Source organism: Crocodylus porosus, unplaced genomic scaffold (assembly GCF_001723895.1).
Source record: "Crocodylus porosus isolate Cpor-Errol unplaced genomic scaffold, CroPor_comp1, whole genome shotgun sequence".
Classification (NCBI taxonomy): Eukaryota; Metazoa; Chordata; order Crocodylia; family Crocodylidae; genus Crocodylus; species Crocodylus porosus.
In genome coordinates this window covers 18764525-18792206 of record NW_017728910.1, presented here as the reverse complement: position 1 = coordinate 18792206, position 27682 = coordinate 18764525, and positions in this window count along the sequence as shown.

The following is a 27682-nucleotide window of genomic DNA, read 5'->3' as shown; positions in this document are numbered from 1 at the left end:
TGTTCCCCGCATCATCGCAGCCTGTTAGTGGTAAGGCTGTGACCGCTAACTCAGGCCGCTCAGCTCAGCCGCAGAACTCCTGCTCCTGCGGCAGCCAGAAGGGAACTGTGTCTCCAGCTCCGGCCTCAGCTGGTTATAAAGGCCTGGCCCTGCCCTCTTCTGGCCATGTAACCACCTGGTTGCCCTGGCAACCAGGCACCTGAGCTGCCTGGGTGATTGACAGCTCTGCCAATCACCCTCACAATCACGGGGCACCTCTGTGACTCCGTGACAGTACTTCTTTGTGAATGGATATTGGGAGAGGGCACAACAGTTTTGTGGGCATAACGTAGGTGCTGATCACTGAAATACAAGTGACCACCAAGGACTCGACTACGGAAAATGTCACATTCTAAAAAACGGCCACCTTGTGGTGACTTGGAAACTTGCTGCCCATTGCAGGACATCGTATTTCTTAAGATGCTAGATTTTGATGGGATGCAAAATTGTACTACCCAGGTAAAAACAGACAGAAAAAGAGACGTTGATCTTGTAATGGGTTTGTGTGGTGTTAGTCATTGTTATGCAAATACATAAATGGAATTCATGCTAAACTGCATCAGCTTTTCAATAATTGATGACACAATCAACTAAAATTCCTAATTTGTTGCAGCGGATGAAATGTTTGTAAACACATGCAATTAAAATGTAGTAACATTCAATTATAGTTGGTGATGCATACATAATAATACAGATTATTCAATTCTTATTAGCAGGTATGCCCCCTTTGAGCTCAGTTGAAGGGGAAATGTTTTAGAAACGCACCATAATGAGGTGGAAATTTTATTGAAAAGAGAAGGATGGGAAAAAAAATGACTCCCAAGGAAAAATAATGAAAGTGTCTGAAGGCAGAATCAAAAAAGTATTCTTGCTTTTGTAAGCATGCATTACATAATGATACAACGTTATTCCTTTTATAGTGCTAATTTTGTGCAACGGCAGGAAATTTTCATCCAACAACCATCATGGACTATGCACGTAAAAGCTTTCCCTCCAGCGGCAACCTTCTGAGAACAAGGCCCAGATACTGCCTTCAGTTCCCCTCCCGTATGGCATCTGGTCACCCTGCATGTCCAGGCCGGGATGTTCTTGAATACGCTTCATGAAGCCACTTCAGCTTACACATGCCAAATCTGGAAATGCAGCAGTGAAATCACTCCAAGGACCTCCTTCATGGACAATCTTAAGCACAATGGAGACAGAGGATGTCCACGGAACGGCTTCACTGCTTCTTTTCCAGGTGTGGTACATGCGAGTACGAGTGGGTATGCTCAAGAGCACTCCTCCCCAGCCATGTCAAGGGCTCAATGGGCACATCTTCATGTTCATTAATGTACAAATTAATGAAGTACTAACTAAATGTGCAGTAACTACGGTTACAGTACAGTAGCTGGTGCACTTTTTTTTTAGTTACTGCCTAAGAGTACTGCACAGTAGTGTATTAGCATGATTTTTGCCTGGCACGCTACAGCACAGTGTTATTAGGCTACTGCGTATTAAACACCTCATGTAGACACACCCACCATAGATGTGCCAGTGACGTTGCACTGGATGCAAGTACAGTTTGGCTTTCAGCATTATTTAGTAGCGCTAGTGTTTGGAGGAGGTCAGACTGCATCTATATACTCTGCATGTCTGAAGACTTTGTGTTTCACCTTTTCTTTTGATCGGGATAGAAGAGCTCTGTTAAGTGAGTAACTGTGTAGATTAGGAATAGCTTGAACCCTCTCACCTCAGGATCAAACAGCCCTGGTCCTTGAGGAAATTATATTTTGATCTGTAATTTTTGTGACATGGGTCCATCTCTACCAGAGTCATCATGTGCCTGGAGATTTTTATATATATTTACACACATACACATACACACACACACCCTTTTTTAAAATATTGACTTCATTGAAATTGCTCAAATTGATGCTTATACAAGACAGAAGTGAACCAGACCCTAAGGTTTTAATGCTCAGGAAGGGTGTTGCCTAGAACTTGGGCTAATATGAACATGCTGATACTGAACTGAGCTGTGCACGTTAGGCCGGATGCCTATTTTTGAATTGGACACCTGACAAACTGCTTTACAAACTCTCTCATCCAGACTACAATACTCTTCTGACTTTTTCAAAAAAAAAGATGCAAAAGAGACACTACAATTATTCTGAAGTAAAAGCAAATGAATGAGGAAAACCAAATATCATCTTGTTTTAGGGGAACTCCAAGTAATCTGGAAACCAAAGGGGATATCTCTTAGCATAGTATTGTCAAGTCCCATGTTTCCTGTAGTGTTTGGCAGTCCAGGGATGTCACTAAGACAGTGCTTTTAAATTACAGAGATTCAACTCCCCCAATCCTTTCTGAGAAAACTCGACCTATAATAGAGAAGAGGAAGAGGGGAAAGTGAAAACTGCTTAACCTGAGCCTGTCATGTAGGAAAATACATATTTAAGAATCTGAAAGTAAGTTTCAGTAGAAAAATAACAACTGAGTTTAAATGGATGAGCCAAAACTGAGTGTAATTCAAAATGCAAGGGCAAGTTGGAGTGGTAAACTTTCAGGTTTGCCTGCTCCTGTAGTATTTGCAGGACCAGAAACTACCTTTCAGAGCATGTCTACATGTTAGTGTACATGAACCATTTGAATTGGTGCGAGCCATTTGAATGTGTGCCTGAGAGCAATTAATTCATGTACAGCATGTGGAGCCAGGTTGGAGCAACCCCAGCTGGAAGGAGGTCGGGGTGGGGGGAGTGCCATCCTGTCAGCCTGGGTCTGTTCCCCCTCCAGCTCCATGTTCAGCGAAGAGGCTGGTGAGGGAGCTTTAGTGCAGGCAGCCCCAAGCCAGCCTGGGCAGCATCTACACATGCGCTGCTGTGGAGTTTTTTACTCCACAGCAGGAAAGTACTTGTATTTACTTGTATGGAGTAAATTAGTTTACTCCAGCTTAATAGCTGTGCACATGTAGACACAAGATGTTTACTGCACAGTTAATTAGTCACCTGCACAGTAAACAGCTTGTGTAGACACAAGTCTCAAGTATTCTTCATCAGCACAAACTCACTAAACAACTATTATGTTAGGGCACTGAATCTCAGCCTGGGTGCCAGGAGGTCTTATTAAGGGGGCATGGGGTTCTGTGCAATATTAGCACTGTTGTGTGCAAACAGCTACACATGATTCATGAGACAAACCCAGAGATTTCAAATAGGAATCCACACTATCTAAAATGGTCTGACCTGTTGTGGTCTTTCTGTGTTCTTTGTAACAGAAAAAATTGCTCTATTATTTTTTGGTAGTCAAGAAACAAGTGTACACTAAGAGCTGGCATTTTCAGAATGGTCCTTTGAGTCTATGAGGAGTGCCTTGAGCCTTTGAGAAAAGTTGAGAACTACTCTGTTAAGGGAAGCATACTTTTACTGCCTGCTTCTGGGAATAATAGCCTTATACATATTAACTGCTCTAAGGTTGCCATGTAAACCCAGGGTTAGCCCTCAGTGTTTTTCCCAAAGCAAACAGTAAGGAGCCATAGTTAATCTCTGAGCTCAGCTATCGGATCTGTTAGCAATTGCTGGATTGTTCCACATCACGCATTTTCTAGCCTTTTGTTCAACCTGTGTTTAAATGTTGCAATCCAGGAGGCTGTCACTAGCACAGCCATTTAGTTTACATTTTCTCTCTCTCAAATCCATCCGATTACACTTCTTTTTACACTTTTGCATGCTAAATACATTTTCTCGGTCTTTGGTGTTTATACCTTCCAAGGCTGCTATAGCTCTCCTTAGTCATTTCTTTGCTGAGCAACAGAATATCAAAGTTTCAGTTTTTGCAGTACAGATTTAGCGCTTTTAATCTTTCCTTATAAATGAATCCAGCCAGCCCCTTGATAATTTTTGTTGCTCTTCTCTGAACTCCCTACGATTTTTCAATATCTCCTTGCTAATGAGCTTCTCAGAACTGAACAGAGTGTTCCAGGTGTGGGAACAGCAGAGTAGTATAGAGATGGCCTGAAATGTGACACTTCTGCATACGCAGCCCAAAACTGCAATAGCCTTCTCACTGCCACATCCCATTGTACTCTTGTGACAAATTCGCTGCCTGGGTGACTTTAGCAAGTCATTAGTAACTAATATTTACATAGAATTTCAGCTATTTTCAATTTTTGACCAATAAAACAACAAAACATTTGACTGACTATAATTCCAAGATCAATCTAATGTTGCAGGTTTCTGAATGTGTATCCTCGCCCTTCCCTAGGTCTCTGTCCTCTGCGGTGTTTGCAACCCCCCACCCAATTTGGTATCATCTGTGTACTTCATTACAGGTGCTGCTTTCTCCTCTTTCAGATCCAAGTTGATGATGGGAAATAAGACACATTCTAACATATGCGCACCCTTTGGTGCACTCACATACTCCCCTTCTCAACCTTGATAATTTGCTGCTCAGTGTTAGCTTTCTTTGTAGCCTTTTAGCTTGTTTTCAAATCAACAAGGCAGTGCTCCTGTCCTAGGCAATTTAAATGAATTTTTCTAGAAGGATTTTGTGAGGCACAGTATCAAATGCTCTACTCAAATGCAAATATATTACATCTGCGGCATCTCATTCATCCACTAATTTTCTGCTTCTGTCAAAGAAAGCAATTAAGTTAGTCTGGAAAGATTTATACTTTGCAGACCCACACTACTTACTGCTGATTCTGTTGGGCTCTGTGGGTGCACGCACACACACACACACACACAAACTTTCTGACAGTGAGGTTGACTTAACTTTTTTAAGTCGACTTAACTGTTGGAGCGTACACACGTATGTGAAGGAGAGTTGACTTAAATGCGCGTATGCAGAGCAGAGCTGACTTACTGCACCTCTGAGGTGTATTATCTTGAGTGGCATTAGTTAAGTTGACCCTGCTGCAGGGGAGGGCTGCCACCATGTCAAGGAGCTGTATGTGTGTACACTCTGATGTGGGCTTAACTTAAGGTGCCTTAGTTAAAGCAACTTTGTTAAGTTGCCTTATTTTAAATTGTTTTAGACATGTGTACACACCCAGATGACACTGACTGTCAGAAGTGCTGGGTAACTACAGGTGCAGTTGACTTCTGAGGAAAACATAGGGATCAAATACTTCCAAAAACCAATGCTTAGGGTTAATCTTACAATAGAGCACAAAAGGATACTTCCTTCTTTGCCACCAATGCATCTTGGCAGGTGCCAGGCAGAACTGTTATACACGAGGACTTTTTAGCTAGAAGACTTGCCCCAAAGGGTTGTGGGCAGAGGATTTTAGTGTTCATCCTCCCTTCACATGTCTGCTCATGGTGATAGGTCATCAAGCAAGTGACCCAGACAGCTCCCTCGCAGCTGCTGTGTTTCAGCAGCTAGTCTGAAGGCAGGGAAGTGAAAGAGCTCATGCAACACCTTCTTGTAGCAAGGATAGGCAGTATCCCTCCCCACGCATCGTTTCATACTACCACTTGGGCACTCTTCTCAGCCCATTTTCACTACTCTATTCAGAGGAACAAGACTGACACAGCCCTTCTTAGAGCAGTACCTGGCCAGATCATTCGTCTGCCCTTTTTAAAATATTAGCTTTATATTTGTTCATTTCCAATTGTCTGGTTAGTTCACAGTTGTCCATGAGTCATCCAACATCATTTTAAGTAATATGGAAAAGTCGCTGGTTGCCTTCATATCCCAGGACTATCTGGACCAACTACTTTAAAGAAACTCGTTGACCCAAATACCTCTTTAATAAAAGTGCTCTTTATTGAATTTTTCCTCCTGCCCTAATTGTTCACGTTTCTTTTCTTTGTTTTATTAAGTAGAGATTCCTGTCATCATTTTTTCCATCTTCATTTTTCTCTAGTACTCTTACTTCCTTTCCCCTGATACTATTCTAATAAGTGCCTTTCTTATTCCCTTTAACTCCTTTGGCAGCATTAATCCCCTCTGATTTCCACCCCCCTACCATCCATTCCCTGCTGGGCTTTAAATGAATCTGTATTCTAGTTTGATTTTCTTCGCACCCATTTTCAAGTTTCAATACAGTTTTTTTAACCTCTCATCTTTAAGCAGTCCCTTGTGAAGTCACTGTAATTGTCACATATAACAAATGTATTCAGGCATGCGTATTAGTAATGCAAATTTATTCATACATGACTTCAATATGGATCTGTAGGGTGCAAAGCTGGAAAGGACCCATTGGGAGTTATGCATGCATAGCCTTGGGCAAAAAAGGACCCAATCTCATTATGAACACTGGGATGCATCTGAAGAAAGAGTATTAGCCCAAGCTAAAATGATGAGTGAGGATGCACAAAACCAGTCTAGCAAGAGTCCAAGAAATATTGCCCCCATCGGAAAACATGTCCTCCAAGGAATATATGACATACGCCCAAAACCTTCATTCATGAATAACACAAGCATGTTTCCATCATTAATTAGTTTCTTGACTAATTAGTTAATATCTGTATAGTGCTTTGAAGATGTCAACTGCTATATAAATTCATGCATTACTATCTTCCCTAAAAGGTCCATTCAGCTACGTAGGCACAGTATATAGCTCTCAGCATTAATGACGTACGTGGCACTTTCAGGAGAAAATAAATTCAGCGGAGAAATGTCATTCCCACCCTCGGAATAAGGAACTAGCCTTTAGAATGTGAAAATGAGCAAGCCTGCTCTCAGTTGAGTGCAGGAAAAAGCTCCCTAGGACTCCCATTCATGCAAGGCAAATTAACAGCCCCAATCCGGTTTCCGTCACATCTACTTAACCACCTTCCCCTTATGGGTAGGGAAATAGCTGGAACATGTTTGCTCCCTCTCTTTTTAACACTGCTTCCTACCGAGCCACAGCAGCTGGTCCTTCCATCCAGGCTTCCCTGACAAAGAGGTCTGCATGGGAGAGGATTCTCTCTCTTCTTGTCCAACCCTGTGAAAGACACTGACCCCCTTCACTTCAGTAGTAATTTGGAGATGGAACTGCCTTAGGCTGAAATCAGGCAGAAGGTAGGGCAGGGTAGTACCTTGAAGCCTGGTTCAAAGAGGCATGGCTTTTCACAGATGACAGTCCACTTCAACTGTCCATTCATAGCACCTGATGAAAAGGGCCGTCTCCTATGAAAGCTCATGCGCTTCTGAATGAGCCAATAGCTAGCCTGCTGTACAATCTGAAACTAAAGCCGTTTTATTTTATTTGAAGAAAGCATTGGCAGTTTGGCAGAGCTATCAGTGAAACTGTATGCAACGCAATGATAGTTGAACTCTCATACTATACTAGTCAAAGTGTGTAATGGATTTAAGGAAAACTGAAGTAATTTCAGCATTAATATAGTTGTCACCAACTGATTTGAAATTCCCAGTTATTTCCCTTCTCTAGGAGTCTAATGATGGCGACAGGTATCGCCATTCCACTGCCGAATCTATTTTCAATAGTAATTGTCACGCTGTGGGTTAAGTAGGTTTGGGTTTTTTGTGTTAAAAGGTTTACAAAGGTTAGAAATGATGAAAATGATGAAAATCAATTTTCTCAAAGTTAGACAATCTGTCGCAGTTAACTGTAAGGAGAAAATATTGTGTGTATTCATGGTCCTTTCTCTGTCGTGGAAAACTAGACATTGGAAATACAATTGTTATATTAAAAAAGGAATTACAACTAGGGTAATTTTGTCAAAATGATGGTTGTTTCCCATCAGGGCATCCTCCGCCTGCCTTTCTTGGGCGCGCGGTTTCCATTTCCATTCCAAATAAAACAGAATGTTTTTTATTTTGAACTGAGGAATTAATGTCAGTAAACGATAAACACTGACTGAGCACGAAAACCCACTGGCAAACATGTCACATCTGTGAGAGAAAACAGACGGGATGTGGTGCTAAGTGGCTTCTGATCGCAGCGTTCTTTGGGATTGTTTAAAATCAGTGGGATTTTCTTATAAGGCTGTTTCGCCTGTGAGACAGCAAGAGGAAGGGTGGCCATGTATTTAACACTGGTTAGGGATTTACTTCCTAGCTCTGCCTCAGACCTTCAGCAAGCCACAGACCCTCTACATTGGCTCAAATGGGCTAGTCCTATCTACCCCCACTGTGCACTCCAAACCCTCAAAGATGCCAGTGAGGCCACTTCGGGTGTCCCTCTGCAGACATCTGCAGGGCCATGGCCTCTGATATGCTTCAGTGTAGCTCTGGGGGTGACCCCGGAGCAGCTGCACCAGTGTATTTCCAGGTTTGGCGCACACCAGCAGGAGCAGGTGTCTAGGGTATTCTCAGGAATGTCCTGGATGAGGTATGCCCGCCGTTCGGGTGGACCCAGGATTTGGCAAGGGGGGGTGCAGGAGCAGCCACCTGTCCTGCAGGGGTGGCTGTATCCCTGCTCCAGGCCTGCTCCCCCACAACCCACTGGAGGAGGCAGGCTGCAATGCAGGAGCCTCTGGGGACTTTTTGAATTTGCTGAAGTGGGTGAGAATCCCTCCCTTTCTCCTCCATATGCAGAGGCACCTCCGCTCCCCTCCCTTCCCCTCCCCTCCCAGTTGCTGCTCCTGCCTGGATGAGCTGGGCTGCAATGAGAAGCAGGCGTGGGACCCCACTGCCACTGTCACCACCCCAGGTGAGCCCAGCCCCTGCACAGCCTGGCTGGGGTGGGCAGGAGCAGCTCTGATTCCCCTGTCTGTCCCAGCTCTCCATTTGTGAAACAGGGGTACAGCACTCAAGATACTACTGTGACGGGGGCTATGGAAGCATTGCCCTGATAATTATTGCATAGTGCTCCCCATTTCTTCTGCACCCAGTGCCAGGCTTTCAGTACTGTTACTATAACTTTAATACATGTTAATATTATGTTAATTTAAGGTTAATATTAAGCGGTAGATTTCCACTTATCTGGCCTCCATATCCAACACTAAGGTACATCAAGAATTATTTTATGCGTATCAATTCCCAATTTTTTTGAGGGATGTCCTGCCTGCTGAACCATTTTTAATGATATTGTATCAAAAGGAGTTCATCTGATGAATTGAAAGAGCATTGGGCCATTTTCTTTTGCCTTTCTCTGAAATCACTGAGCAGAGGATCAGGCCTGAAGGGTGCAACACTCCCGATGCATTCATGAGATGGTCTTCTGGGGGTGATGTTACTTCCTTGCTTCCTTCTGGTGCTGGTTATGTGTGTAGTCATTTCCAATTAAACCCTCTTATCAAATTTTCTCTTCACTTTTACCTTTCCCAAAGCCCTTAGTATCCAATGACAGTCATTTAGTTTAAAGCCGTGGGAGACAATGTTTTTGGCAGGTGGGCCACAAGGGAAGCCCTGTACCTCTGCTGAATGCCACTTCAATCCCTGTCACCTGCCCAATCTGCTGCTCTGCTTTCTGCTCCATGACCTATTTGCCATTGTGCTCCCTGCTCCCTCCCTTATCTGCTGAATGCCAGGTACAGAGGATGCTTGTTTGGCTATCCCTGGTTTAGAGACACAGGCCATAAGATGGAAGGACTATGCTGAAACCACGGAAAACCATGCAAGGAGGTTTTGATCGCGTCTTATAACTAGGCTTCGCCTCTAATATACTGGCTAATGACCTCTTGTTTCCAATATGAATGATATGGCAACTTATCGGCAATGTTTTATATTATTTGTTTCCGTTACCAAGTTTCCTTTTGTGTTTGTCACTGTAGGAGCTTGGGCAGTGTTTGGCCAGCAACGGCTGTGAAAGCCACATTTATCATTTCCAGCAGTAATTCTTGTTTCACAGAGAGGTGAAATCCAGAGAGTGACGGATGTTATTCGAGGGACAGACAGCGTGGGCAGAGAAGTGTAGGAGGGGAAGCTGAAGAAGATTTGTTCTGAGAGTTTTATTTGTTGGATCTATTGATTTTATGTGGTCCCAAGATGTTTTCCATATTTTGGGATATTTATTTCTAATATCCAGCAATCAGAATATTAGCTTTTCTATGAGGCTGTTGCCATTTGTGTTATGATCCAACATTTGTTGATATTGCAGTATCTTTCCAAGGCTGTAGAATTTATTATGGCTATTAGGGACGCTGATGTTTTTCCATTTTAGTCCCTCATTATCTCATCTACTCTACTTATGGCTCCAGGTACACACAATAGAGCTGTCATTACTCTTTCAATTTCATTATAACTTCTATTTGTTCAGAGCTTTATTTCTTAGAAATAATTCATTGTAGGGCATGCCTGAACATAATCATCCCAAATATTATTTATGTATGAATCTCAGATGTTGAAGGATGTTGATGAGTGGGTGGTGTGTTCTTCCTGTTAGGACAGTATTGTAGGAAAGCAGGAACTTACATGTCTGGTCAGGCCAGTCTCGGGTTTAATGCAGTATCCGGCTGTAAAATGTCACACTTCCATAACGGCTACTACTGTCACCTACATGGCCATGGCAGAGTTTCTTCCGAAGCCTAGGTAGCCATGGTTTAGAAAGGCTCTAAACACAAAGACCTTTTACTAAAATACATCTTATGTCATGCAACAATGGCTGTTGATTCAAATTAATATCTAAAACTTGTCTTAATCCTATTTAAACAAATCCTATCTTGTGGCAGTGAGTTCCACAGTCAGTTTTGTATTATGATGAATGCCGCCCCCCACAGACAAGTGATTCAGGACTCTAGCAGTGGTATAGCTGGTGGGGCACAGTGTCATTATCTTCTCATATCGTCTTGGAGCAAGTAGAAGAACTAGTGCTGCTGTCTTTTAGATGAAATGTAACATGAACTTGAGTGGCAAATGCTTTCCATGAGAATCAGGCTGTACAAGACTCCAGTTTGATTCATTTACGTTCTTCCAGTCTACTATCATTGGCACTGCACAGAGAGTAGCAGTAAGACCCTGCCTTGACAAGTTTAGAGTCTAACATTTATACCTACTCTGCCGAGTGCGGCAGCCCAGCGGCCGTGCTCCTTGTAAGCGGGGGGGACAAGATTATTTTCCGCTTTTCCTAGATAAAGAAATAAGGAACCATTACTGATGTCGTTAGACTGTGCTTGTAGCGGGAAATGCTCTGCAAGTGAAATCTATGGAATTACTGCAATTAACCCTTTTCTTTCAACCTATAATGAAGATGTTCAGCTGAAGTGCAGCCCCCTCAAAGCGGCTGTCTCAGCCAATGAGATGGAAGAGTGGCTGCACTCCCACTGTGACTCTGGTGTCAAGATCACTGTCTCTGCATAAGGATAGACCCCATTGCCTCCCTTCTGAGCAATCCTTGGCCCATTCACTCCTTTGGTCGCCAGCCGATACAGGATCCCATCCAGTACCTCAATGTGGAATGATAACAGTGAAAGGGGCCTTTGAGTACAGTCACTGTACTCTGTGTAGGATTTCATCCATAGGGAAGTTTGGAGGGGGGAAGCCTTTGCCTGGAAGAGGATTGCAGGGTGTAACAAGTTATCAATGCAAAATGCTAGAAAAAACTCTGTTTTGAAACGAATTACATGATTAAAAGTGATAGATTTAATAGATTTTTAGCGTTGGAAGGGACCTCAGTAGATCATTGAGTCCCATCCCTTGTCCTGGTCAGGAAAGAGCGCTGGGGTCAGATGATGCCAGCTAGGTGCTTCTCTAGTCTCCTTTTAAAGACCTCCAAGATAGGGGAGAGCACCACCTTCCTTGGAAGCCCATTCCAGATTTTGGCAACCCTCACTGTTCCTAATGTCTAATCTAAATCTGCTCTCCGCCAGTTTATGGCCATTGTTCCTAGTAACCCTAAGGGGTGGCCTGGTAAGCAGAGTATCCCCTCTTTCTTGCTGCTCCTCCCCGATGAATTTGTAGACGGCCACAAGATCCCCTCTCAGTCTTCTTTTGCGGAGGCTGAAGAGATTCAGGTCCTGTCCAACAAGTAATTATCACACCTCTTGATATTTCCCATTATTTTTTTCATGATATATTTCAGTGAAAAATAATAAATCTGTGTTTCTGCCCTAGGTCTTGGCTTGATTCCCTCATATTCAGGCCTTCAAGATGAAATCTGCTGAGGCATCCTTCTGTACAGAGACTAAACCCTGAGCTCTAGTACAAAACCTCACTACCACAAGTGCTGGAGGCCACAGCCAGACATGATTCCTCACTGGGCACGTCTACACATTCATTAGTGCACCGTAGTTACTGTGCATTAAGTTTAGTGCACGGTTAACCAAGTACTAAATCTATGGGCAGTAACTTGTGCTACTGCACAGTAGCGCCGGCAAATGGTTTCTTAGTGATGCGTACCGCGCAGTAGCCTAATACTAGCGCGCCGTAGCTTATCAGCATATTTCTTGCCTGCACAGTGTTATTAGGCTATTGCACAGCTCATGTCTCACGTAGATGTGCCCACTGTGTAGGAACGATAGGGTTTGGGTCTGCTCCATGGCCAAATGCCTGTTCATAGCGGTGATGCAAGACTGGACATGGGGGACAAAAACACTGCCATACACTCACGTGCACTAAATCCAATAGTTATAAACTTTCTTCTCACTCTGCATACATGTCAAGCCACTTGGGTACAGAATCAATGAACACACAGATAAGGAGTTCCCAGTGAAAGAATACGGGCTGTCACGGGGAGAAAAGACAAATGGTTTAGGGGAATAAATATAACCTAAAAACTGGTTATATTCACAATCACCCTCAGAGAAGAAAAAGGACAAAGTGTTTTTAACAAGAGTTGCTGTCCGTCGGTCTACTGTAAGCTGCCTTACACTCTGCACTCTTGGGGAGAACAATATCTGGGAAAAAAAAGGAGGCCTCCCAAAGGCAGCACAGCTACTTTAGGTCTATATAGGCTCCCCCATGACTGAAATCCCTAATTACCTTCTGCTTTCCACGTCTAAAGCCACGCTTCCTCTCCACATACTGACTTTTGTCTAGAGGCTGCAGAACTTCATTAATGGGAATTTGTCACAGCCTCCATGCGACATCAAAGCCAAGCATGAACTTGGCAGGGGAAGGCTTAACATTACCGCTGTGGGCAAATGCTGATAGGAAGGTGTATTGGGTTACACTGAAGCTACTTAATGTGGGACCCATAAAAAACTTACTGCCAGACCTGCCCCTGCACCACAGTAAGGAGTTGCAGGAAACAACTGGCATCCATGCTCAGCTAAGGCGCATTTCTTGTTAAACATGCTGTCGCCTGGCTGCGACTAAGGAGGTCTGCTCTGTGTCCTTAGCTTTCATTACAACTGTGCAATAAGACATTTTTTAAGCAGGAAAAGTAGGTACCAGCTACTTTTTGTATTTGCCACTTGCCGCATCTGACATTCCTGCTTCTCTCCTGTCAGTTGTTCGTGTCCGATGTCCCGCAGCCTCAGACAGATCCCTCTCGTTTTGGCTCTGTCTGGGTGCCGTTTCTTTTAACAGCTCAGGTGTTTTTATCTGCAGTTGGATATTCCAGCTGTGCCGCAGGGGTTTCCTAGACACTGCTAGCTACAGCATAATCTCTTTTCTCTGGGAAGGGTCCATCGATCTGCACATCCGCATACTGCCAGGATTATCTTCTCTATGTTGTAGACATGACAAAGAGAACGACCCAGGTGGCAGATGCGTTTGAAGTCCATGTGATAGGATCACCAGAGAAGAGGACTGTCCTGCAGAAGCATATCCTAAAATGTGTCCTATAGTAGGCCCTCCCAAGATCATAGCTACTCAGCCTCTACGAAGATCCCATAACTGTCTATGAACAGGCAGCATCACGTAGTCCTAGCAGATCAGCATGTCCTACAACAGCGACCAACAGATTGTGCCCAAGCTTCAAATACAGTTGTTGAGTGCACAGCTCCAAGATGGGCACAGTTAAAGAATCATTCTTCCTGGAAATGTGTGTCTGATCTGACACTATCCCTTTTCAAAGCTGGGTTAACATTTTAAAAGAACAGCAGTCAATACGGCCACTTCAGTGAAAGAGAACCAGAGAGTTAACACAGCATATAGATTCCCTCCCCCATCTCCTTTTCTCCCTCTGTCACACATATACAGTAATAAATCTCTAGCCTGTGTGTATGTCGGTACTATTATCTTCAGCTAAACCACACATGTTGTGGGGATATAGAATCTGGGACTTTCTACTACTGACAATGAGGATTAAGATAGCGAGGTTCATCGCTTCTTTGTGGGGCAGCCATTAGAAGGTGACATAAGCTTAGGTCAAATTCCCTGCAGCAAGAGCCATCTATGGTTGTAATCATTAGATTACAACATCTCTTCCCATGGTGATAGGCCAAAATTAAATTGCCCGGGTCTCCAAAATGCTACGGGAACCACCAGTTATGGGGCTGTGATGCCTTTAGGGTTTAGCTCTTGAAGTGGAGTGAAGGGAAATAGGGTCCTATGCAGATTGGCTCAAGCATAATCCTCGAGCTAAAACCAGCCTAAAAACTTGCGGTCTAATAGTTTTGAAAAAGGCCGTGGTGATGCCTCTCTTGTGGCATGGGTGATTTAGTGGCCATAGATTTTTAGCAACTCTATGGGTCTGTTTCTCCGGCTGAAATCAGAGTAGCTGTTTCTAGCAGGGAGGCAATTAACAGACTGTCAGGTGCATGTTCTAGCTTTGTTAGCTCCATTAGGGCATAGCGGTAAATTGATGCTGGGCATGCCTGTGTAAACTGTAAGCCATGCTTTGTGGTAGCAATCAATATCTAATTATGCATTATGTTAATTCGAGAATGCCTGAAGCCTCACCTTCATGCACTGATGCTCGGCATGTTGCTACCCCCATTTTCTCAGGCAAATCAACTGCCTTTTTATTCTTGACTTAGCAGTTTTCAAAATCATATTGGAATGAACCCATTGCTCAGCACAGCTGAGGCGATAACTTTACTAAGGTGGTGCTATGACACCCACTGCTCTTAACACCTAGACAAGTTTGGGTTTGGTTGAAAGGGCACCTTGGACTGTGGTGCTGTAGATTCAGTAAAGGACACATTTTCCTTTGGATATGTTTAAATTGGGGGTGGGGGGAAGGCCTCTTCCAGGGGTCAAACCTTACTAGACCATGCTATTGCAAGGGTAGTTACTGTAAGGGAGCAAACTTGATATAAAAGCCACCGTTACCATGCACTTTGTGCCTGTTCTGATTGAATGCCCAGCACAGGCATGGACAGCCTGGTGCAACCCAAGATGTTATCTTTCTGTACAGGCATCTTTAAAAAAAAAAAAAAAAAAAGGTACGAGAAACAAGTGATTCACAGTGATGAACTGCGAGGAGAGGGTGTTACTCGCCCTCCCGTCTAAGTATCTCTTTTGTTTTCTTTTTCTGATGAAAAAACAAACCTACAAATGCGTCACAGAGTCAAAATCTGAGCCAGACAGGCACCCCTCTCTCTTACTTCTCACCCTTCCACTTGCCTTTCCTGCCATGACAAGCATAGGAAACCGCCAGCTCTCCCTGGTTAGTCTGACTGTCACATTGGCCTGGGCCACTTTTACTTATTTGTGCCAGAATGAATAAAAGCTGTTTAAAAGGGCATTTTCAAGGGGATTCAGTCTGGTCGCTTTGAAACAAGGGGGATTCCCTCTTGTTAACTTCAGCCTCCTTCTCTTTTCCCCCTCTTTATCTTTAATTTAATTGCTGGTACTACAGCAACACCTAGAGGCTCCAGCAGAGAACAGGGCTCCCTAGGCAAGGAGCTGTACACACACACACGTGCATGCACATGCACACGCATACACACAGACACGTTACACTCCCTGCCCCAGACAGCTTACAGTCAGAGTGCACCAGACACATAACAGCTGAAAGAAAGGCCACATCCTAGTCACCATCATGCATGGGGATGTGGCGCACAAAAAAGGCTTAGTGGTTGGCCCACTATCACGGAGGGCCGACCTGACTTTCCGAAGCCAGGCTAAGCCCCTGGCATCGACCCAAGTTTCTTTCCCCCTTGTTGCAGACCAGCCAACTTGAGAGCTGTCCCATAGACTGGAGGTCTGCACGGAAACCTCTGGCCAGCCCCTTTAGTTGGCTGTCCTTTCCTATGCCCCTTCCTCCTGTTGAAAGAGCCAGTCAAAACTGATGCACAGACGGAGGGACAAGCCTCTGCCTCCCTCCTGTGGAAGCAGACACTTAGCAGCAGCTTCCCCCTCTGCGATTACCCATGTGCCTTCCCTTGGCGCCCTCACGTACTTTTGCTATGTCCCACAGGCTGGCAAGCTTTTTGCAAGGCACATCTGGGGCAAGTTAAAAGTTTGCCCTCCCAGGTACTCAGAGCCAGGGGAACCACCCCTCCCTTTCTATGTTATCTCACTGCAGCAGCAGATAGGAAGCACGGGAGGACAAGCCGCGGACAGGTGAGTTCCTAAAAGAGTAAGGACAAGGAACTCGAACAAAGCCCTTTTGGAAACTGCAGCCCTACTTGCCCCTCTGATGGGCAGCAGAGACAGGCAGTGCAATGCCAGTGGTGAGCTTTGAGTGCTCGGGTGGGTACTGAACGTGCTGTGGGGAGAGGAGGGTGAGGGCAAACCCTGACCTTGGGAGAGCAGCTGGGGGGTGGAGGGGAAGGGGTGCCGGGCTGGGATGTGGACAGTGAAATGAAGGGTTTGAAATGTGGCTGATGGATGAGTTTGGGCAGAAAGGATGAGGCTCATATGTCCCTGAGGTTAAAGCATATGGTTCAGTGTGGCATCCAGTCTTGATGTCATGAGATGGAGAATCGGCCACTAGCTTTAGCAGTTCTGTCCCTTGTTTAAAACTTATGCCTAAGTTTCTCATTTGAATTTATCTCACTTCACTTTCCAGCCAGTAGGTCTTGTGTATGCCTTTCTCTGACAGACTATGGATCTCTTTATTTTCTCCCCCTGAAAGTACTTTTGCATGGGAATCAAGTCCTCTCTCCATCCACCTTTAAAGAAGCAAAACAAAATGAGCTTTGTAAGTCTCTTGCTGTAAAAGCAGTTTCTCCAGCCCTTGCATCACCTTTATGGCTCAGTTCCTTCTCCAGTTTTTCAACCTCCTTTTACAAATGTGGATGTGTGGGATGGACTCAGTGCTGCTATCGCGAGTGCTGTTGTGTACACAAGTAACATCACTTCCTTCCTGTTATTTGCTTCTCCCGTTTTCATATGTGCGGGCTCAGTCTGCTTGCGCGGGTGAAGGAGGTTATGTAAAATATATCCCCAGACAATCCCATTGCTTTCACGTTGGCCACCCCACGTCTGCAGACTAGAGAGCCAGCTGGGTACCCTGAAGGCAGGAAGTGAGCAGCAGGCCGGGGGGAGCTGCTCTGGGCTGCTTGTGCTCTTGTGCCATAAAGCAACCAGATATCTTAGTGGCACAAATTGATACCTCCTTTGTCACGGCTACAAATCTGGGGGCATTTGAGGCACAACAAAGGGGATGGACATCTGTTTGCTTGGCTTTTTTAAAACATTTTTATTGTGGCACAAGGGCAACCTCTGTTTCTACATGGAGGCATTTTGTTGTGCAGAGAAGGTGGGCGGGAAGAAGCAAATGGGGAGTTGGGTGCTCTGAGACAGAAAAGGGGGTTGAGGGGATAGAGGAGGTACATGGAGAGCTTGAGGGGCTCAGCGGTGCATTGGTGAGAGGGGGATGGAGACACTGGGGGTCATCAGAGTGCAATGAAGCACTGGGAATGAGGGGATACAAAAAGAGGGATGGGAGTGAGAGGCACATCAGCAATATATGGGGCAGCAGACCCCTGCAGGGGCCTTTTTGTTTGGAGACATGTGGTTTTTATCCCCTTGTTGCATCTTATCTTAAATAAGGTCCAGTCCTGCAAACACGGAACAACTTTACGGACAAGTAATTTTATGGGATGAAAGCCTGCAATAGTAAACTCTCGGAGGCAGCTACTATGTATTCAGAAGTGGTATCACAGCACTTAGCATAACGGGATCCATTCTGACTGGGGCTTCCAAGTGTGACAGACAAGCAAATAATAAATACTCATTTAATAGTGATGAAATGTTTTATAAAGCTGGCTTTCCTCTAAATATACATCAATAACTGTTCCATCTTATTTGTTTTCCTTTCCCCCTTTTCTGTTCAATATTTTCTTCTGTCACTTGATGTTGTTGTTATTAATGAGAGTACAGAAGCACCTAAAAGAGCCGAGTGAAGTTTGAATCCCGTTGTGCGAGGCATTGTACAAACACATATTAAGGGATGGTCTTTTTTGGGCAGAATTTATCGTTTACACAAGGCAACCCAGAGCGAGCAAGAGAGGAAATGAAATAATAGGAAGGACTAAGCAACCTGCCCAAGGTTACAGGAAGGTCAGGGACCATCTTGGTTCTGTCCTACCTCAATCCCCTGCAGTTTGGCTCTCTAAGCAGTTGAGCATACTGCTGACATGTCTCCTCTTTCACTCCTTTTAATTTTGGTTATCCATCAAACCAATTTTTCATTCTTTTTCAATTTCCTAAACGCCTCCATCCTTCAAGATACCTCTTTATGGGATAGCGTCTCTATGTGCTTTCATGTTATGATGCCATTGCAAGACTTTTGTGCTTTCATTGGACTAGCCATTTCACTTAACACCATTATAAGCCAATTCCTCGTTGCTCTCCAGAAATATCAGAAGGCACAGGTTGTGCCTTTTGTGCAGGGTTGATTCATAATGTCACTGGTCATCAACGCTACACAGAGTGTGTTTGACTTTAGAGGCTCTCTCTAATGATGAAGGACCCTCCTGAATGCCGAAGTCTGCACTGCATTGTTTTCACCAATGGGACTCTCTCATAAGGGGGCAACACAGTATATGGGCAAGGATCCATTGGACTATGAGAAAGCGCCCAGAAGGCAAAGTCAAGCCAGACATGGATCTGAAGTTGTCATTATAGCATCTGCCAATTGGTGGCCAGAGACTCAGGGCAGACTTCGCTGATGAATGGAGCAGTTATAGTAGCTGTGCTAACATCATTCCCAAAGACGGAGGCTGAAAAATCTCTGCTGAGATTCCCTCAGTTTAAAAGCCCTCTTACAAACAGGCCAGGAATGGGGGTGTATTATTTCTTGACTCAAAGTGGAGGGGGAGAAGATCAGCAAGGACAATTTCAGATAAATCTTTGGAGAGGCCCACCACCTCTTACATCCCAATAGCTAGATTAGTATTTGCCAAGGCCTGTGTATAAAAGGTCCTCTTATCTCTTACTGTAGCATACGGGCACAAGGACACTTCTTCCATCCTTGCCAGGGCTTGCTGCCACCCAAGGATTTAAAACACTACCAGAAGGATAGGAAATGGGCAAGAACTACGCCTCATTCTCCTTCCACACGTGTCCATCGAGCCAGCGCAGCCCGATCAGTCTGCACCTTCCCAGGCACGATGCCCTGTGCATACAGGAGTGTCCGTGTGTCCTGAGGCACAGTCCCCTTCTGACCCCTGGCAGTAGCTCGGCATTGCTCGTGCCCACAGTCTGGGCCAATCTGCAACTGCAGCGCTTTGGCCCCAGATCAGGGAGATCGATGTTTATCACACAAATTTCTCTGGTACGGGCCACACCATAAGGACCTCAATACATTCCACGTTTGTTGAATCCCAAAACGGGACAGTCCCGCTGTCTCCTGGCTCTCTGGCACGCTCACTGTTTCTGAGCCCTGGTCTCAGTGGGGCGTGCTGGCTGGGCCGGGGTGGGAGCAGAGCCCAGTGGTGGCTGGAGGTGTGGGTGTGGAGGAGGGTAGACACGTTTCCCAGGTGTGACACCTCTAGCGGGGAGGATTGTGAAAATGGGACCATGTATTCATTTGAAGAAACCAACGGGACACCCAGGGCAGGTTCTTAAAATGGGACTGAGCCCTCAAAAGCCGGCTGTGTGGTTACTCTGCACAGACAAACAGTCCCACTGAAGCACAGCTGCAGCCGAGGGAGGGAGAAAGGGAGCTGAGCATCTCCCCTCACACCAGTAAAGAGAGGGGACGCTTAGGATGGCACCTACCATAACAGGGCCCTGGTTGATGAGGAGGTTGCCTGAGTGCTTTAATAATGCACACACTAACGACTTAGGGGGAAACCCCCTCTTTGTATGAGCTATGCCAGGATCTCTCTCATTGACAGGACGGCTGTCTGCTTTTAAGGTCTCATTAGAAAGTCTTGCACAAAATAGGATAACGTGTTGAGCTCAATTGCTCAACCTTGGAAGGGTGAAGGGCTAAATTGGCACGGCTGGGATTTGACTTCATGGTTCTAGGCGGCACAGGTCTTTCCAGCCTGTTTCTTAGCCCGTTAAGCCACCTCTCTGATTGAAGCGGCTGGGGTAGGATGTATCAATGCTATCGCTTAGCAACTTGGAGAGTGCTGATTTGATGAGCACCAGCTATGTGTAAATCTACAAACGCATCTCTCCTGAAACAAAGGCTGATTTTGCAACAGGAAGTGGCAGGTGGAACCGAACAGGATTAAGTGTAATTAAAGCAGGGCAGTTGGGGAAACATACCATTAATAATAATGCCAAGGATGGGTGTGTGTGTGTGTGTGTGTGTGTGTGTGTGTGTGTGTGTGTTGGAGGGGGGGGACACACCTGTAGGAGATAAGTTATCTCTGTGAATAGGGTTGTCCTCTTTCATATATGTTTAAACAGGGGCCCCTGCATGGTCCACCAGCCTTGCTGGCAGCAGCGGAGGGCGCAGAGGGAGTCGCTTCTGCAAGACCTTCTACTTTCCATCCCGGATGGTTGTAGCCGGTGGGTGGGAGAAGTGCTCCAGCCCCATATTAGAGCTGGCACTAATTTTTTTCTGTCCTGGAAGTAGGTTACATATTTTGGATTCCTCTTGGAGGACAGCTATAGGTTGTCTCTATAAAACATCTCGTTTAAGCACAATCCTTCGACTCTGGACAAATCCTTGTTTGTTAGTGGAGGGAGAAGGGGGGGTTGAAATAGAGAAAGCCAACAGGCTTCCCAGAGATTTAGAGGCTTTCAACACCCGACAAAATTCCCATTAACCCCAGCTATATCTGCACTGCTGGAATCAGACTAGTCCCATATTCTCCTAGCAGAACTATGCAGCTCTTCCGAGCTGTTCGAAGGACCTCTGTCATATAGGTTTAAAACATTGGGTTTAACTGGACAGAGAAGGATTCCTGTCAGGGGAGAGGGGGAGGAGGGAAAATCAGGTAATTACAGTAAAAGTGTGAGTCTGATTCTACCCAGATGTAAGCCAGGAATAACTTTCCAGATGCACCTGGCATCTAAAAACATCACAGATTGGAATCAGGTACTATTCAAAACCTTAGGGCCAAATCCTCAGCTAGTGTAAGCTGACTGATACCAGGCCAGGGCCTGGCACGTAAGACTGTCGGGCCAGAAGAGACTTGTATGTGACATCTCGTCCGACCTCCTGCCTAACAGAGCCCCTGTTGAATTCAACCCATGGGATTCTCAATGGAGGCCGAAAGCAGGAGCATCACAATCAAATTTCAAAGCCGGGGCACAGCCGAATTCTTTGAATGGATTTCCCCAGGAAAATGTGGAAAAGCAGCAAAACAGAGCATTTTTGGGCACGCTTTAAAATAGGCACAATAGATAAGGTAGCAGAAGAAGAGCAGCTGGTGGCCAGCAGGTGGGCAGGACAGCAGGAAGCAATCATGAGTGGCTCTTACTACACACGCCACTTGACATTAATTACACTTGTTGAAATTCTGCATGTGTCTTTAAAAAAGTTCTGTGGGGAATGCTGCTAAATCATGCATGGCATCTGCTTTAACTCCTTGAAATGCTTCAATGATGCCTTTCTGGACACAGGACTAACTGGAGAAGGGAGAGAAAAACGTGCATGCGTTTTTCAGCTCCTGGGAGAGTTATAAGGCCCAGTCCTTATGGGCCAGACTGAAATGAGCCCGGAATCAGGTGACAGAGCTATTCACCTCATTGTATTCATTTGCATGTACAGCATTTCTTAATCAAACACAAGACAAGAAGCTGGCTGAATATTATAAAGCCCATGATAACCCCAGCTATTCCTCTTAGCCCATTGCAACAATCTAGTGAAATCTCCTTATGTGACTTTAGTCACGGTAGTATTAGAAAAGCTCACAACTATGAAATAATTCATCCTCTCCAAAGCCTACCTTGATGTAGGAAAGTACCATTAATCCCATTGTACAGATTGGCCACTGAGGTGCAGACTGAGGAGAAGTGACTTGTGGGTCTCAAGACTTGCAGCCCAGTGCCTTTACTGTAAGACCTCCTGCAACACTTGAATTCTGTGTAGTGCTATTCCCACAGAAACAAAGCTCCCCTGCTCTTTACCAAGTTAACTGTAGCTAGACAGGTTATGTTTAGCACTGAGTATTTTCAAAGCATAATCCTACCACCGGGAGGGGCGGGGGGTAGACGCTTTACTCCCATGCCAAAGATGAAGAAACTGAGGCACAAGAAGATTTGTTCAAGGTCATGTGAATACTGAGATCAGAACTTTAGAGCTTCTAGCTGCCGGCTATGGGTTAGTTCAGTAGACTGTGCCGCCTGTCAGCATTATCTACTATCAGAGAATTAAATAATAGCAGAGTGAAAGAGGAAAATTAAGTAGTTCAGGCAAGGGGAACAAGATACTTTTTCCAATGAGATCTGAAAACTGAGATGGAGAGTTGATTAGGTTCGTATCACTGGGGGATCTACGGATGCTAAATAACCTGGTCTCAGAAGCGGTTCAGATCAGAATATCAACCAGGTGGAATTGTTTCTCCCAAAATGCTCGGTAACCCTTTAGTGACTGCAATGGTCCAGAAAGGGGGATGGTGCCACATGAGAGAGGAGTAGCAAACCTTTCTTTTTCCCACCTTGGTTTTAGGGATGTCTACGTGGAGTGTGGAAGACAAGGGGAGGGAGAGAAAGGAGAGATATGTATGTAAATTATGCCACTACAGCTTTATAATACACATGCAGGCAGAGAGGAAGAGCAAGATTAGGGGACATGTGCATGCACACACATGCACAAATGCATGAGCGTGTGCACACACACATACACACACAGAGCCACAGACACAGAGCCAGTAAGAGAGAGATGAAGGATTCAGGATGCTGCAACTTTGAAGAGCCAGTTTTCTAGGCATATTCATCATTGCCATGCTGTGTCCTTTCCAATTACATTATTAATGCTGTATTTCACAAAATTTACAATCGACTGCAATCTGACTGACCTAATCCATCAGACATGGCACGTCACAAATTAGTATGTCAGCTTGAGTAATTGAGAAAAAAAAAACAAACCCACTTTCTTGAAAACTGCTGTTTTTAAACCTTTTCAAAATGGCTTGTAATTGTATTAACAAAAGACATGGGAAAGGACGTGCCTTTCATTTCATTTCACTTCCCACCAAAGTCCTGAGGATCATGAAAGGTGGTGGTGGCAGCTGCAGCTTTGTACCCAGGCGCTATCCCAGCCTGCCTGCCAAGTCTTACTGACTTAATGTAGCACCTGGAGTCCAGGGGGATCACACATCACGTGAATCCCCTTCGTTTCACATTAGGTAGTGCAGTTGGTGGCTCTGCTCCTCTCCCTGGACTGTGCAGTTCCTTGCTCTCCACCAGCTACTGCCTTGTTGAACACTAGGGTGGGGAAGAAGGAGTTAGCACAATCATTCCTCAAGTGGAGGTTTACATATTTCCTTTACAACTGAAAAGATTACTCCAACAGGACAGTTAGTGATTAATATGGTATAGTGAATCAGTGGCTCCCAAGATCTAGAATTTCCAATGTGAGTTTCCTCTTTCTATGGCTTATACAGCTTCCCTCTGTCATGGTGTATGTACAGAAGTTACATTTTTTGCATGAGGTCCCAGAAGCACAAAATACTCTGTACCCCATAACACAACGAACGATCATGGCTGCAGACTGCTTTTAAAATGGCCAGTCGCATGAAAATGTAACACTCTTCTGATGTAGTATCCGAGAGGGGCAGAGTGCCTTAGGGAACTGGCGTACAGGTTCCCTGTGAGGGTTTATTTGGGGCAATTCTGCCTGCATCCCATGCAGCTTTGCCGGCATCCCCACCCCCAGGGCTGTCCAGACAGGACACAGAAAAACCCTGAGCAGCTGGGGTGGGGTGGGGGGCGGCAGAGGAGGGAAGCCCCCTTGCTGTGCATGCCCCCCCACAGCTACCCCTGTTGGGGTCTTGGGGGGAGCTGGGCCAGGCCCACGTAGTGGGGGGGGGAGCAGGGGACTCCATTTCCCTACCCCTGCACGAGTGTCTAGATAGCAGTAGAGGAGACCTGTTTGGCCCAGCTCCCCACAAGACTGCAGCAGGGGTAGTTGGGATGGGCCTGCATGCCACGGGAGCTGTTTCTTCCCCCAACCAAGGCTCTTGACAACAGCATCCTCATGACTACAACACCTGGAGTTGGGGCAGGAGGGTGGAAACAGAGCCCCACCACCTCTCAGGCTCAGCCCAGCTCCCTCCAACATCCCAGCAGGGGTAACTGAGGGGGCATATGGTGGGGGGAGCTCTTTTCCACCTCATCCCAGCTCCAGGTGCAGCAGCCATGAGGCTACCACAGCCAAGATGATCACATGGGGGGGGCAAGGGGAAGGGAGTTCCCTTTCATTGTGCAGCCCTGGTGTGGCTCCCACCCTCTCCCCCCTGAGACCTTAGCAGGTGTAGTTGGGGGGGCACATGGGCTCCCTCTTCCACCATCCCCTCCAGCCACTGCTGATGGTTGCCAGCTAGAGGGGGCTGGGGAGAAAGATGGTCTGGCAGCCTCCTGGGAGGCTGCTAAAGCACCCCTGCCTGCTGGTCTTGGCCAGTATGGGCAGACTCTGAGCACTCCCCACCCAACAGGTGAATGGTTGTTGGGTTCAATGGCACCCTAACTCGTGGCACTTTGTGTAAAGCACCATAGTTAGAGCACCTCCCTGACAGACTGCCTCAACTTCTGTACACAGCCATTGAAAAGGTCTGTCATATAGTGCCCAATCTTCCTATATTTAGGCAGACTCTATTTGTATGTGACATACCTATAAAGTGTTTATCATGTTTTCTTGCTATGGTTGAGCAGCATAGAGGGTAAAAGCTTCCTACTGTTGCTACTGCAGCTGAGAGGCATGTTTGGTACTGATGGCTCTGGCTCCTAATCTTTCTGATGGATCTGTAGAGAGGTGGTGCCCACAATTCTGCTAACTAGAGGCAGCATGGTCTCTGTGCCCAGGATACTGAAGGCATCCTGACCTGATGGTAAATGAACTGTATTTTTGCTTGACTGGGCACATCAGGATTTTTCTACTGCCTCAAACAGGAACAGCAGAGAGGCAGGCAGGGGGAAGGCCCAGCATTGATTAAGGTGCTAGTTCTGCTGTTGTCATGGAGGACACAGCCACTTTCCTTTTCTTCGCCAGCAGCAACTAAAAAATAAGATGTGGAAAGAGAGGGAGGGAGTTATCTGTGCTGGGCCAGTCACAATACTGTTGGCAGTCACTTAGATGAGAAACTGGAGCATGTGATGAATGGCTATGATGCATAGGTACATGGTGACCAGAGTGCTAGAAACAGAAAAGTTAGATTAACCAGGAATGTGCCCATCTAGTCTGAAGGTGACTCCATTAGGAGCTAGTGGTTAGATGCTAACCACTTTATTTGTCCCCACCAACACTATTTGCACTGAGCACGGCTGTGTTTACAGCCATTTTGTGAACCACAAAAATGCCAGCAGCTGCTCCTTCCACACATTGGCCTAGATCTGAGCACTGTGTCATTTACTGCTGGACATGCTATAATGTTCACAGCAGTGAAAGCACAAGGCAGAGAGCGGATTGTTTGTTTGTTCTGGCTGGAAAGTGACTAACAACATTTATTTTTAAAGCCTTGGCAGAAGTAGCAGCGGTTCTTGAGGTCCTAACCCCCTGCCGATCATCAATTGACATGGCTGTTTCAATAGCACTCACTTCAGATGTGATGGTTAGATCTGCTCATCACGCTCTACAGGAGCCCTTTCTGACTTTCCTCCTCCTTTCTGACAACCTCCCTTTGCTCTGTCAAGGACGAGCTAGGCATTTCATTATGCAGCACCCCTCACGTTGGTATCTGATTGCATCACATTTATTACTGAATTATTCACACCCCCCCCTATCAAGTAGGGCAATCTTATCCATATTTACAGGTGTTGATACAGATAGGAATCAATCAGGCTATTCCTATGATAAGGGTATTAGGAGCTGATCCAAAATGAGTTGCCCAAAGTCATGCAGGAGGTTTATATGAAAGCCAGGAAACTAGCTTTTAAACCTCCCTTCTTTGCCTTAAAAACAAAGCCAGCCCTTCTTAGGAAGGAAGCATTACAACTAGCTATACCAGCTGTGGTCTTTTTAACAATATGCTGCCTCAGGTGCTGCCTGAAAAGCAGGGAAACTCAGTATATGCAGCAATATGAGTCTATCAGCCAAGTGTATTCACTTACAGTTGCAAATAGCATAAGCAGAATCCTAGTTTCTACATGGTGGTTATTGAACCCTGGGCGCATTTACATGTGCTCTAAGGTGCCATTGCTACTGTGCATTAAGTTTAATACCTCTAATACATGCACAGTAGCTGGCGCTAATGCACAGTAGCAATGGTGCATGGTCTTTTTGTGATGCTAAATGCCCAGTAGACTAATTCTACTGCGCATTAGCACAGCTTTTGCCATGATGCACTAATGCACAGTAAAATTAGTCTACTGCGCATTAAGTGTCTTGTGTAGATGCGCCCTTGCTACAGGTGAATTTAGCATCTCGTGTAGGATACCTTGCTACAGTTGAATTTAGGTTTGATTCCTTTAATCAAGGAAATGGTATTTGTGTGTCATGATGCGCAACCAGATGAAATATTATGTTACTGGCTTTTTAAATGTCATATATAGGAGGTATGCGAGAGCGTTTCTTTTTACACTTTTCAGCACATCACATCCTAAGAATTCCAATGAGCTTCGTGCTTCGTTGCGAGTGCAGAGTCTTTGTCTTAATTTTGTACAAGTTAAATTGAATGTTAATAACATCTTTAATGTTATACTGCATAGAGAAATATACAGAAAATTAGGGATATCTTTCTGGTGTTCCAATTAACTAGAGGTACTGTCTTTGCTGCCTGTTTCAGCCAAGGACAGAAGTAATTGTTTGGGATAGCAAATTGCCTTGTACTCTTGCAAATTAGTGTTGGAACATTACAGTAGAAATAAAAACTCATGCTCTCTGGATTGCTACAGTGATAGTGCTATAAATGAAAAACTGTTTTCTGAACTAACGTTGGGGGAGATTACAGAGATGATGCTACTGAGGGTTATAAATCTGGGAAATTATTGAATGAGGTTCAACTTTTGTTTTTTTAAACTGAGGTGCACTGTGGCTTTTCTCTTGACGGTACAGTCTTGCTTCGAATCCATCCATCTCACTAGGAGTCTCCTTAGAGGCTATAAAGAAATGGTTAGTCTTTAAAAGCGAAGTGAAAACAGAGGCAGGAATATGCATCATAGCACTGCTCTAAAATGATGCACTTGGGGCTTCCAGCTGGTATAATTAATCCCCCTGTTACCCTTAGAGGCCATCAAAGAGGCCTGGAAGTTTAAGAGGCCTTTTTTCTGCACATTTCCTAATCTTTGTTATGAACTGTATTACTGAGGCACATAGAAGTTGCAACAAAGGTAGCATAGCACTTGGTACAGACACATTACAAAGAAAATTTAAAATCTACCAGAAAAACAGGCAGAGACTGGGCAGGGAAACAGAGGCATACACAGTCAGGTG